General features: G+C 35.6%; 1 long non-coding RNA gene across 3 annotated transcripts; it reads right to left on the bottom strand.

Annotated features, from left to right (window-relative positions):
* Positions 1-6,006: 6,006 nt before the first annotated feature.
* On the bottom strand, positions 6,007-8,990 carry LOC136235628 (uncharacterized). 3 transcript variants are annotated; one of them, XR_010691834.1, is made up of 2 exons: positions 8,722-8,990; positions 6,007-7,846 (listed from the first exon to the last, which is right to left on the bottom strand). It is a non-coding gene; the product is annotated as an uncharacterized lncRNA (long non-coding RNA). The 3 variants fall into 3 exon arrangements; XR_010691833.1 differs by having other exon boundaries at positions 6,007-7,939; XR_010691832.1 differs by having other exon boundaries at positions 6,007-8,203.
* Between the last annotated feature and the right edge of the window lie 3,730 nt (positions 8,991-12,720).

The raw sequence follows: 12,720 nt of genomic DNA on the forward strand, positions 1-12,720 counted from the left end.
CCGCTACGGACTGCGGTCCACAGCATCATCAATAGGCACAGGCCTTGCTACGGACTTCGGTCTACGGCATCATCAACTCCGGTCAAACGCAGACGATTCTGGTAAAAAGAAACGACTGCGGTCACAAACTCTCGGACGAGTGATAAAGCCCAAATATCAAAGCTACTGCGGTCACAAACTCTCGGACGAGTGATAAAGCCCGAATATCAAAGCGACTGCGGTCACAAACTCTCGGACGAGTGATAAAGCCCAGCTATCATCAACGAAAGGACGCCTGCGATCGATGTATAGATTAGGGTCGAATATTCGATTTGGAGATCTACAATACAAGAAAACGCCTGCGATCGATATAGAGATTAGGGTCGAACAGTTGATTTGGAGATATACAAACGAAAGGACGCCTGCGATCGATGTATAGATTAGGGTCGAATATTCGATTTGGAGATCTACAATACAAGGAAACACCTGTGATCAATATAGAGATTAGGGTCGAACGATTGATTTCGAGATATGCGAACGAAAGAATTTTACCTGCGGTTGATTTAGAAACTAGGGTAGCTAGAAAGACCAACTTTACCTGCGGTTGATTTAGAAACTAGGGTAGCTGGAAAGAGCAATTTTACCCGCGGTTGATTTAGAAACTAGGGTAGCTAGAAAGAGCAATTTTACCTGCGGTTGATTTAGAAACTGGGGTAGCTGGAAAGAGCAATTTTACCTGCGGTTGATTTAGAGACTAGGGTAGCTAGAGAGAGCAATGTTACCTACGGTCGTAGATCGAGGTCGCTTTTGAGCCATTTTACCCACAGTCGTAGACTAGGGTCACTTTTGAACCATTTTACCCACGGTCGTAGACCGGGGTCGCTTTTGAGCCATTTTACCCATAGCCGTAGACTAGGGTCGCTTTTGAGCCATTTTACCCACAGTCCTAGACTAGGGTTGCTTTTGAGCCATTTCCACCTACGATCTTAGATCGGGGTTACTTTTGAGCCATTCTTACCCATAGTCAACGTACGTTAGATTCCGAGAGAAAAACATCCACCGACGGCCGATTCAGAGGCAAGGCTGGAAAGAATCGACAAACAACACCGGAGCGCACAGCGCGAAGGTCAGGTATTCTCCCTCCTACTCTTTACGTGTCTTTTACTTTTTATATGTTTTACATTGCATGTGTGCGTTAGCAAAAAACGTTTTCAAAACACACACATCACTGTCAAAATAGCAAAGTAGGGGCAACTGTAGACACCGAGTCGGAGGACCTGTGACGAAAACCTGAAAACAAGACGGTTGAAAAACAAAAAATATATAAAGAATGATAAGTACATAATAAGGAAGAAAGAGTTATGGCGGGTCGCTGTTGCCAATGGGGTGGCTCGCGAATACTTAGCGGCATGGTGCGAGCGCTTAGCAGCATCCGACGCGCGGTCGACGACAGTCGGACGCCCGCTCGACGGCGCGGGGCACGCGCTCGACGTCCGTCGGATGCACGCATCCAACCACAAGTGGCGCGCGCTCGACGTCCGAGCGATGCACGGGCCCGGTGGCGCGGAGCGCGCTCTCGTCGGCCTCGGGGCGTGTGCGCCCGGCAGCGCGGAACTCGCGTTCGACGGCCGCGACGCGTGGGCGCCCGACGGCACGGAACGCACGCTCGACGGCCGCAGGGCGTGCGCGCCCCGGCGGCCGTTAGGCGAGCACCCACCGACGTCGGGCGAACGCCCAACGGCGGTTGGGCGATCGCCCAACAATTGTTGGGCGATAGCCCAACGTGAGGTTGGGCGGCCGCCCAACATGCCTTGGGCGGCCGCCCAACCCCCTTGGGTGACGCCCGATTCTTTTCGGGCGTCGCCCATTCCGTCGGGGATCCGTTTGCCTATAAAAGGCACGGATCCCCATGCATTTGAAAAGGGAGATTCTTTGGAGCTTTCTCACTCTAAACATTTTTAGAGAGAGAAAGTCAATTTTTTTGAGAAAAAAAATTTTTCCCAAAAAAATCCAAATTTTCCCAAAGTTAAATTTTTACTAAAAAAACACAAAAAATCGGAAAATTACGACTCGTGGAATCAATCGGCTTCGACTGTCAGATACCGAATTTAAGGTATTATCCGAGGACTAGACTCTTTTATTTTATTTAATTTATTTCCTTCTTCTATTTATTTTTATGTTATAGTTTTTATTTATTCATTTATTCATTTATTTTATCACGTTTTATTTAATTTAGCGTATTTATTTAATTTTTGTCTCGTGTTGAATAAAATTTGGTTTTGTTTTAAAATAAAAAACCTCGTTTTGATATCCCAATACGAACCGTGATCCGATAAAAATGTAGTTCGGGTATTAAAGACGTTGTAATTATAAGTTGTAATTTAAAGAATTTCCAAATAACGTTTTAAAATAAAAACGTCGTTTTAGGAACGTCCGTTATTGACTATGATCCATTTTTTGTAGTTCGGAAATCCAAAACGATTGAATTAGATTTAATTTAAAGCTTTTGAATAAATCTGGAAATAATTGAAGTGCTGCTGTAATTTGCCATTTCTGTCACTAATTGCTGTTTACCGACGGATTTTCCGTCGGTAAATCTGCTGGAATGTAAAAAATGCTGTTTTAGTCCCTCTTTCTCAACTTTTAAGTTTTTGATCCTTGGTATACATATATATAGTTATGTAATATATACTTTTAAACTATTTTTTTAGATATTTGGTACCTATAGTTATTTAGAACGTCTATATATTATTTTTCATTAATTTGATCTATTATAAGTATATGTATATATATATTTCCTTTTTCATTCATTTGAGTTATATTGGATTTTATTTTAAATGTTATTTACTTGAGCATTTTGGAGATAATTAGTAAATATTAGTGGATAAATATATATTATTTTTGACATTTAAAATTACATTAGTTATGTATATATATAGTTTTGGGATATTTAGGCTATATTAGTTATTATTAAATAAAACTATTTTGGTAACAAATATTATTTTCTTATCTAGGAGTTTTATTTACTATTTTCACATGTTTAAAGTATAAACGTATTATATTTAGTATTTTCATATATGTATTATATAGTCTCTTTTCATTAACTTTTATTTCATATGTCCTTTTTGGATTAAAATGTATATATATATGCTTATATTATTTTCTTTATTCTTTTGGACCATTTAGGGGTCCATGTTTCAAATGGGCTTTATTTGGGAGTGAATTTTGGTTTAAATATGTTTATTATTGTAATTATAACAAGTAGAGAATCCACTAAGGAAAAAGGGGAAAATAAATCACAAAAAGAGTTTTCAATTTAATTATTTAAACTAATGAGTTTTTAGAAGTTCCTAATGTAAATAAATAGTGTTTTCTTGACATTTCAAAATCGTTTCCCAAAACATCACGCTTTAAAACCTTAGTCCGTTCCAACGACGGATTAAGCGAACCTTGTAATTAAAATCGTTGTCATTGTAAATAATGAAGTTTTGAATCGTTTTCTTAAATGATTTGTACAAAATAAAATTGACTTGTATGTTTAACCACGTTTTTATCAAAGGTTTTTATCTCAAACGCTTTCAAACACTCGAGTCGTTCCAACGGCAATTCGGGTGAACTTCATCAAACGGGGTTTTAAAACGCACCTAAATCGTTCCAACGGCGATTAAGGTACGAACCATGAAAATAAATTCGTTTTGGGGAAATAAGTTAGCATAGAATTAACACGCAACACGACATGTAAATCACGTTGTAACTAAATCACTTCTTTCTTCCCCCCTCTCTTTGTATGAATATTAAACTGGTGTAAATGGGTGATTCTTTTCAATAAAATATGCTCAAAACGGTTTCTAAAAAGAGAAAGAAAAGGTTTCAAATGAATTTTAAACTTAAAGAAGTATACGATTAGTCCGTTATCGCCTAACATGCTGAGTAGGAGGCCGGTGGTTCATAACCGGGCGATGACGGGGTGCCTAGTAGCCTTTCTCCGAAAAGGAGCTAGCCTTCTCGGCTCGTACCTAAGTTTCCCGAACCCACACCGGTCTCCCGCAAGGGATCGGTGTTCATTTTCCCATTCGTGGGTGGCGACTCTTCCATATCTCCGAGCTCCGGTCCTGCCGAGCAGCTTGATTCCACGATTGGTTGCTTTCGGCGCCAATCACCGCTTACGTCGCCATGAGGTGTCCACCCCCCGGTCCGCCCGGGAGATTAGGCCGCGGCACATCGTCTAACAAGTGGCGACTCTGCTGGGGAAGCGAGAAATTTGATTCCGGAAGGCGTGTATTAAGCCCTTAACGGGGACGGATCGTATTATTTCTTTTCGTATGCATTCATGTGCATTATTGCAAACCTTTTGGGTAATTTCCGCGAAACCTCTAGCGAGAGTCCATTCGTCGCTCGAAAGAGGCTAGTGTAAGTTCCCCCTTACAGTAAGGCGCCAAAGGGTCCCCATCCATTCGTTAGGGGCGAATTTGTGCGGTCCTGTGAGGTCCCGCGCTCAGCCGTGTCAGCATATAGTAGCCTTAGAAGTTGCCATAGGATTACCCGTTACTATTTTTGGCGTGATAAATGAATCAGTTCGTGTTTTCAAATCGCCATGATACGTGTCTAAATCCTAAAGTATGTAAAGAAAATGAAATGATGCGTTAATATATACTCTTGAGTCGACATACTAATTACCCTAAAACATCGAAACGGTTTAAACTAAAGACGACTTAGTCATCTCGTATGAATGAACATGTGCGGCCCGCCTTGTCCCTTTCTGTGTCCCGACGAAGGCACATGTTCAAGAAATGCGTTACGACGTAAGCACGTATTAGTATGAATCGGTTTGGTGTTGAGGATAGTTATACTTCGATTCAAAAGACTATATTAACAGTAGCCGTTATTCACATTCTTTAAATAAATTGGGATAAAACGAGATCATAACGAAACGAAAACGAAGAACATTTATATTTCAAACGACCCTGTCGTAACGTGAAAAGTTTCGCACAAGTAGCCCGCCCCTTCCGAATAAAAGACGAGCTTTTACGTTATGTCCCGTGTCGTTCTTAAGAGAAATGGACGTGTCCGCAGAAGTGACTAAGAAAAGAAAAGCGAAAAATGAACTAAACGACCAAAATCATTCCGAATTTACGATATATGTCAATCCCGAGCGTAGTTAAAGAAAATAAACCAATGCCGTTGAATACGTGCCTCGAACGAGTGTATACCCCGTTTAAAATCTCGAAGCCGAATTAAGCCAAACCATATAATTGCGCCATATGGATGAGACTGCGGGCTTTGACTAACGACTCGATCATTTCGACCGTTATCGAAACTGTAAGAAATATGGCCCGATGTACGTGTTTGCTTAAGTCGTGCCTAAAGGAAAGAGAACGGTGATATCCTCGCTTTGAATAGGCATGCGATTCAACGAAACGTTGATTTTCTACAACCACACTAAGATGATATATCCCGTGGATTGGGAAGAACAACGAACTGTAGCTAGCCAAAAGGTTACCGTGTGCTCAAAATAAGGCTCGCCGTCTTTTCACGTAGCTAAAATGAGCAAACGGATCCTCAACGCTAAGAACAAACACTAGAAAGGCTTAAAAATAATACAACTACCTTCCTTTATAAGTTCTGAGCTTATAGATACTGCTATAGTAGGAGAAACAAAAAATGGTCACTCCAAAAATGTATATGCATAAAACAATTGTCTTAAACTCATATGAAATTGAAGTTGTTTTCATGATGAATAAACTAGTACACTAGAAGTGTATCTGAATTCTTTCCAAGATAAATTCATTACAGCGGATTAAGTTAGATTCTGAGTCCGCTAAAGAAATACTTAGAAGTTTTCCTTCTCTAAGGGTTGAAGCCCATGTTGCAACTTATAATTTCAAGCCCCACAATATTAAAATGTGATGGACCATGAAAGAAAATTACCAAAGAAGAAGAATGCTTATAAAATATAAATGTGGCTGATGCAACTTTAATAATCTGATTTCTATGCCAATGAAAATGGAAACTACTAGAATAAATTAATTTGAGACAACCCACCTTATCAACATAAATGATTAAAGAATAAACAATATTATGCTACAATTAATCTATATACTACAAGCAATTGCCTTGCTTGATTCATTTCTATGGGAACAAATCAGCCTTTTTATACTACCATATTTTCAAATTTGTTACCTGACAAAATTTTCATACAACGCGACAACTGATGCAGCAAAAATTGTTCTAACCACACTTGAACCTCTGAGACTGATTCTGTGAAAAATGAAATGTCAAGAGACCACAAAATAGTCAATTCATGCTCAAACATCAACAAAAATAAATTTCTTTGGCATATTAGATTTTTGAAATCTTAAAGGATGATAATAGCCAACAATATATAATATTATGAGGCAATAACAAAGGAACCTCAGACATATAGATCTCGGGGTTCACAACATTTTTGTACACTTCCTGACCCATATACCATGAGTTCATATTCTTTGGACGAAGATTCCAAATTCCTGCATTATAAAGATAAATAAATTGGCAGTTCAAGCTCCAAGATAGACCTAAGTGTTTTTAGAAATTACCATGACAAAATGTTTTCTTTCCAAGACAAAAAAAGAGAGAAATTGAAAACCTTAACTTAAAACAAAAGCAAAATAGCCATGCTCGTTATCTCTTAAAAGCTATACTATTTCATCTGATTTTCCAAATGCATTTGATGTGGACTAGGCGATTAATCAAAAGCAACTTAATAAAAAATGACATTAAAAGCTGAACTTATCAAATTTCTTCATATTCTTGCTTTGTGAACTGAAACCATTACTATTATTAAGACAAATCAAGTAACTTCCCGACACTGCAATAAAACACCAAACATCATTTAGAAATATAACCCTGTGCTAAGAAATCATGCCAGTTTGCAATAAAAATTAAACCCATTAAAGCAAATAAAATTACGTGAAAGAAAGAAACTGTTATTCATAAAAGTTACCCAACATCATATAAGCCTGGGGGCAGGCCTTGTGGCAACTTGACATGGCACAACCCCTGCTCAGGGTGGTGAAGGCCCCTAGGCCCCATGTTAAACCTGAATTGGGAGAACTGCATGATCATTCTTCAAATTCTAAAACAAAAAGGAGTAAAGAGTCAGTGAAAAATGAATTTAGCAGAACAAGAGCAGAAGTGTTCTTGGATTTATGGTAGAAGGAAAAGTACTTCAATTAAACCATTATGCTTAAACATCCAATAAACTAAATTTTCTTAGAAGGAAATGAATTTGCTTGCTGCCCCTATTTTATACAACAAACAAATTGAGGAAGTTTAAACTGAATAGAACAATCATGTTCAATACATAACCCAAAAAGAAAACTGAATAGAACAATCATGTTCAATACATAACCCAAAAAGAAAGCTTTATAGTCTACTCACTCTGAGAAAACAAACAAAAATGAACTCAGATTAAAAGAATGAGAGCATACAGGCAAAAAATGTCTCCAATTTCTTTAAATCATTAAGAGAAATCTCAGACCCACTATTTCCAAAGAGCCCCATAGGCTTCCGAAGAGTACCACCAGAGACCACTTCATATATAAGGAATTGCAAATATTAAAAGGAAGAATCTTGTCAAGGAGGCAGATTTTTTCTTCAATAGCTAATTAAGAAATGTGAACATGATTTTAGGCAGATTATACACAAAAGAATTAGAAAATGTAATCAACTTTACCTTCTTTCCCTCGTATTGCTACCTTAAGGACAAAAGTATTGCTATGCATTTTCTTGCATCCAAGCATGCATGCACTGTTCTAACTCAGCTCTGCAATTCACCACTCATATGGATGATACAAATAAAGAGGATGATGGACAGAGCAATTTTGAGCTGCAGATAAAGAATAGAACAGTAACCTCATTGTTTTTCTTTTTTAGCTCTTGCCTAGTGTTTCAAATCTACACCAAAATCTTGACAAATCACCTATAATTGGAACTTGATCAATGTTTCAAATTAGGTGTCATATATTAACAAACAAATGAACTTCTAAAAATGAAAGGAAAACACATGAACAACTTTATAAGCAACACTTTGTCAAGACCATTATATTGAACATAAACAGTTTAGAAGGCATGAGTACATAGTAAAAAAGGGCCAAAAGTTAGCAGATAATGCATCTTCAGTGACAGCCTTATCATCCAACATAGTCAAACTACCAATCCCAGCCAACACAATGTTCTTGCAAAACTACACACGTAAAAATGTAAAAACTTTAACATATGTAAGATAGCAAGAATAAAACAAAATCCAATAAAATCATGTTAATATGAAAAGTAGACCAAATTACACATGTTAATAAAATCATTTTAAGAAATCCAATATTGGAACAAAATGTTAGCTTCCAATGTCATCTAGCCTTACTAGCTACTGAACAAATTTTAATCTTCCAATTGAAACATTTTAGCAAACAAATCTGCATCACTGGAAATGTTAAAATGGAGGAATAGGAAAGTACCAAATCCATATTTCAAATTAAAATGACCGGTTTTTAATAAATTTTTAAACAATTTCGATTGTCACTTTTTAGATCTACCAAATCCATATATAAAACCTAAAAGAACTAATGAAAGATAATTTCTAAACTAATTTTAACCAATAAAAATTTAAACCCTAAAACTTTAAAATGAATACCACCTCAATTTGATGCCCCATAACTAAGGGATTGAGATACTTTCGCATAACCAGGGGATCGAGAAGCTACATACCGCTTGACCGGGCGATGGAGCTACTATCACCGCTTGCACGTATCCAGCCACCATCGGTCGACTGGAGATTCCAACTTAAAGCTGCCGATTCCAAAGAAAAGAAGACTAGGAAAGAGTAAGGAAGAAAGGCAGAGGGGAAGAGGGGCGTGAGATATGGTGGTTGGAGAAGAAAAAAAATAAGAATGATAATGAAGGAAAAACATACGAAATGGATGTGTGAAATGAGAGGGGAAAGAAAGATAAGAAGGCTATTGACACATTTGTCCACAATATTAATTTTATAGTACTATTTAAGACAATATAGTTTAATTTATCTCTACTTCTAATGTGTAGTAAGTGAATTCGTCCCTTATACTAAATAAAAAAACAATTGGGGACCATAAATATAATTGTCCTTTAAATTAGTTTCATAACTTAATTAACAAAAATGATAATTTGTGTCTAACCATTTGTACCTAAAAGTCTTTTTTTTTTTTTTGTAGTATATATATATATATATATATATATATATATATATATATATATATATATATATATATATATATATATATATATATATATATATATATAGTCATGCTATAGAGAGAGATTCTCTTACTTTTTATTCTAAGGGAAGAATAGAGTTGTTCTAATTAACAAACAAGATTAGAGTAATTTAATTAACAAATATAATTAGATTAAATATCATATCTCTCTCTCTTCTTCCCTTAAATACAGATCAAGACACACACATATATATATATATATATATATATACATATATATATACATTGGTGATGTTCGACACACATTATACAATAAGTGTACTATGTCGATCAAGTGATAAAGTGTAAAGTTCATTATTGTTACACACATGTGAATTTATACCAATCTTCATATGGGCATCCTTATAATTTTTACATTGTGGAAGTAGAAAAACATCTCACTGGGGTAAATTTTTAATAATCACAGATCTTTCAAATCACGAAAATCATCTATAATTAAACCTATACTGAAACTACCGATAATTTCTCTCTCAATATACAATATTAAACAATATGAAAGATATTCATTTTCCATTCTATTTCAAAACTTCTTTTTCACTATACCCATAGCTAAAAATGATCACTTTATGGTTGCCGTAAAAATATGAAGAGTGGGAATATGAGTCACCACTATACACAAGTAGATAAATGTTTGATTTGACGATCTAATACCAATCTTAATGATCAAGAACTTGTAATTTTAAAATATAATTGATCATACAAATTCATAGAAAAGATACTTATTAATAACGTTTTGAGATTTTTAGGTAGATATCCTTTGTTGGTTCGCCTCATCCATCGGGAAGGGTCCATGTGGACACTGTGACGATCAAGTTAGTGGATGGAATAAAGATAAAGTAAACAATGAGTAAAGAGAGAGAGTTCAGATCCTTTACAAATGGTGTAGTCAAACTTATTTATAGGGATTGAGCTATATGGTAAAAATAACTAAAGTGCTCCAATGTCATTGTGGATTTGGTTAGTTAGGCCCAAGGTTGTAAAAAGCGCTAAGCACTAGTCGGACAGGGACCTTATAAATTATACTATCTAAAAAATAATAATAAATATTTAAGATAAAAAAAAAATATTGTAATATTTTGTTATATTAATATCCTTAAAAATAAAAATAACACATCAATGCCACAATAAGGTAACAAAATAATATTACTTTAAACTTAACCTACTCTAATTCCACTTCATCTCCATAATCTTCAAGTTCAAAAACTTCTTCATTTTCTTCCTCAAAATCATAATTCATATCTTCTTCTACATCCTCTTCATCCGAAATAAAATCTTATTCGAGTTCTCTTATTTCTTGAATCCTTGAACTTTTTCTAGGCTTGAGATCTTCTTCATTTTCATCAGACACAATGTCCTCATCTCCACCTTCAACAACCCAATCTTGTGCACTAATAGCTTCATTAAAAAGAACATCCACTTTTTTTTTTCTAATTGTCTTTTTTTTTTTTGAGAATCTCGACATTGAATTGAACATAAACTAGATTGTTCAACCTTGACACATCAAGTCTATTTCTTTTCTTAGTATGAATCTAATAAAAAAAATAAGAAATAAATAAAAGTGATTATAAAAAGTAAAAATTTAATAACAAACAAACTAGTAATTAATATCACAAAATAAACTAGTAGTGAATCATGTATTGATACCAATTAAAATTTGTGAAGATTTAAAAAATAAAAATAATGCTTTTAAATGAAACTTGAAAAATATAATTTGATTAACCACAACTTTTGGTACAAAGTTTGTAAATTTAGGCCAAAGTTTGTAAATTTAGCTAAAGTCTACAATTTTGACACAAAGTTTACAATTTATTCTAAGAGCATCAATATTATCAAGTTTGCAATTTGGACCAAAGTTTATAAATTTGGCCAATTTTTACAATTTTGGTACAAAGTTTGTAATTTATTCTAAGATTAAGAGCATATTATTAAGTTTGCAATTTGGGCCAAAGTTTGTAAATTTGGCCGAAGTTTACAATTTTGGTACAAAGTTTGTAAATTTAGCAAATACTTACCCCCTCAAAAGTACTCCAAGCTCTTTCACATCCGGATGAACTTGTTGTCAAACCAAGCACTCTTTTAGCTAAAGTTTGCAATTTTGGTGCATGATTTCCATAAATATTCTACCAACCAACTACAAAAATATAGCAAGCAAACATAGTTCCAAATAATGAAATAAAGTAAAACAAATAATGAAATAAGTAAAAATGATTACAATAAGTTCTTACCCGGATTATAATTTTCATTATCTTGTGAGCATCTCTTCAAAGAAATAGGTTTTCCAAAAAAACCCTCCTTATTCAAGTACTTGTGCAATTCTACATTTATCAATTTATCTTGAAGCTCAACATCATCACACAAGATCTTCTCTACACATTCAAGAAATCCACCCATGACCACTCCATTATTTTGAATGTTTGGATCAACATATGTATAATAAGGATTTAATAGATATCCTGCTAAATGCAACAGACTATCAAGTCGGTCATGAGCTTTCCTATCAACAATGTTAATAATAGGACGATAATGAGTGTCTAGATCTTTGTATACCTTCTTAATCTCTTCTCTAGCTTTTAGCATCTCTCCATACACAAATCCCATTGATGGCTTTTGATCCCCGTCTACAAGGTGAAACACTTTAAATAAAGGGGCAAACACCTTCAAGCAAATACTTACTCCATTCCAAAAAGAATTATTCAAAGCAACATCGGCCGCCGCTTTCCCTTTTGCACTCTTTGCGTGCTTGCTTTCACTCCACTCCATACTAGTAATCATTGTTCTCAGCTCATTCTTCTTCTCCATCATGCTTTGTAAAGTAAAGAACGCGGTTGCAAATCTAGTGACTCCCGGCCTCACTATGTCTCTTTTCTTTGTAAATTTTTTCATTAAGTGTAAATTCTTGTGATGTGCATAAATGTAGATTGTGAAACTCTTTGCCTTGTCAGTCACGGTTTTGAATTTAGATATGGTGCCAATTTCTTAAAGTATAAGATTGATAGTGTGAGTTGCACAAGAACTCCAAAATATTGATGGCCTCTTCAACCTTAACAAATCCTTCGCCGCCATGTTATTTGAAGCATTATTCGTCACCACTTGAACAACACATTGTTGCCCAATATCTTCGATGCACTTATCCACATATCCAAAAATATATTTACTGGTGTGTGAATCATTTGATGCTTCCATAGAAGAAAGAAAAGTTGTCCCTTTCGGACAATTGACACACAAGTTCATGATACTTCTTCTTTTTCGGTCACTCCATGCATCGGTCATGATACATCAACCATTCTTTCTCCACTCATCTTCTTGCTTCCCCAATAAGCTTTTAGTTCTATCCACCTCTTCCTTCAAATGGCCCCCTCAATAGATATTGAGTTGGTGGTCTGTAACCTGAGCCAAATTGCTCAATCGCTTCTGCTGCTCTCTTGAAACTATCATTCTCAATGGCATTGAAAGG

This window comes from Euphorbia lathyris, chromosome 7 (assembly GCF_963576675.1).
Source record: "Euphorbia lathyris chromosome 7, ddEupLath1.1, whole genome shotgun sequence".
Lineage (NCBI taxonomy): Eukaryota > Viridiplantae > Streptophyta > Magnoliopsida > Malpighiales > Euphorbiaceae > Euphorbia > Euphorbia lathyris.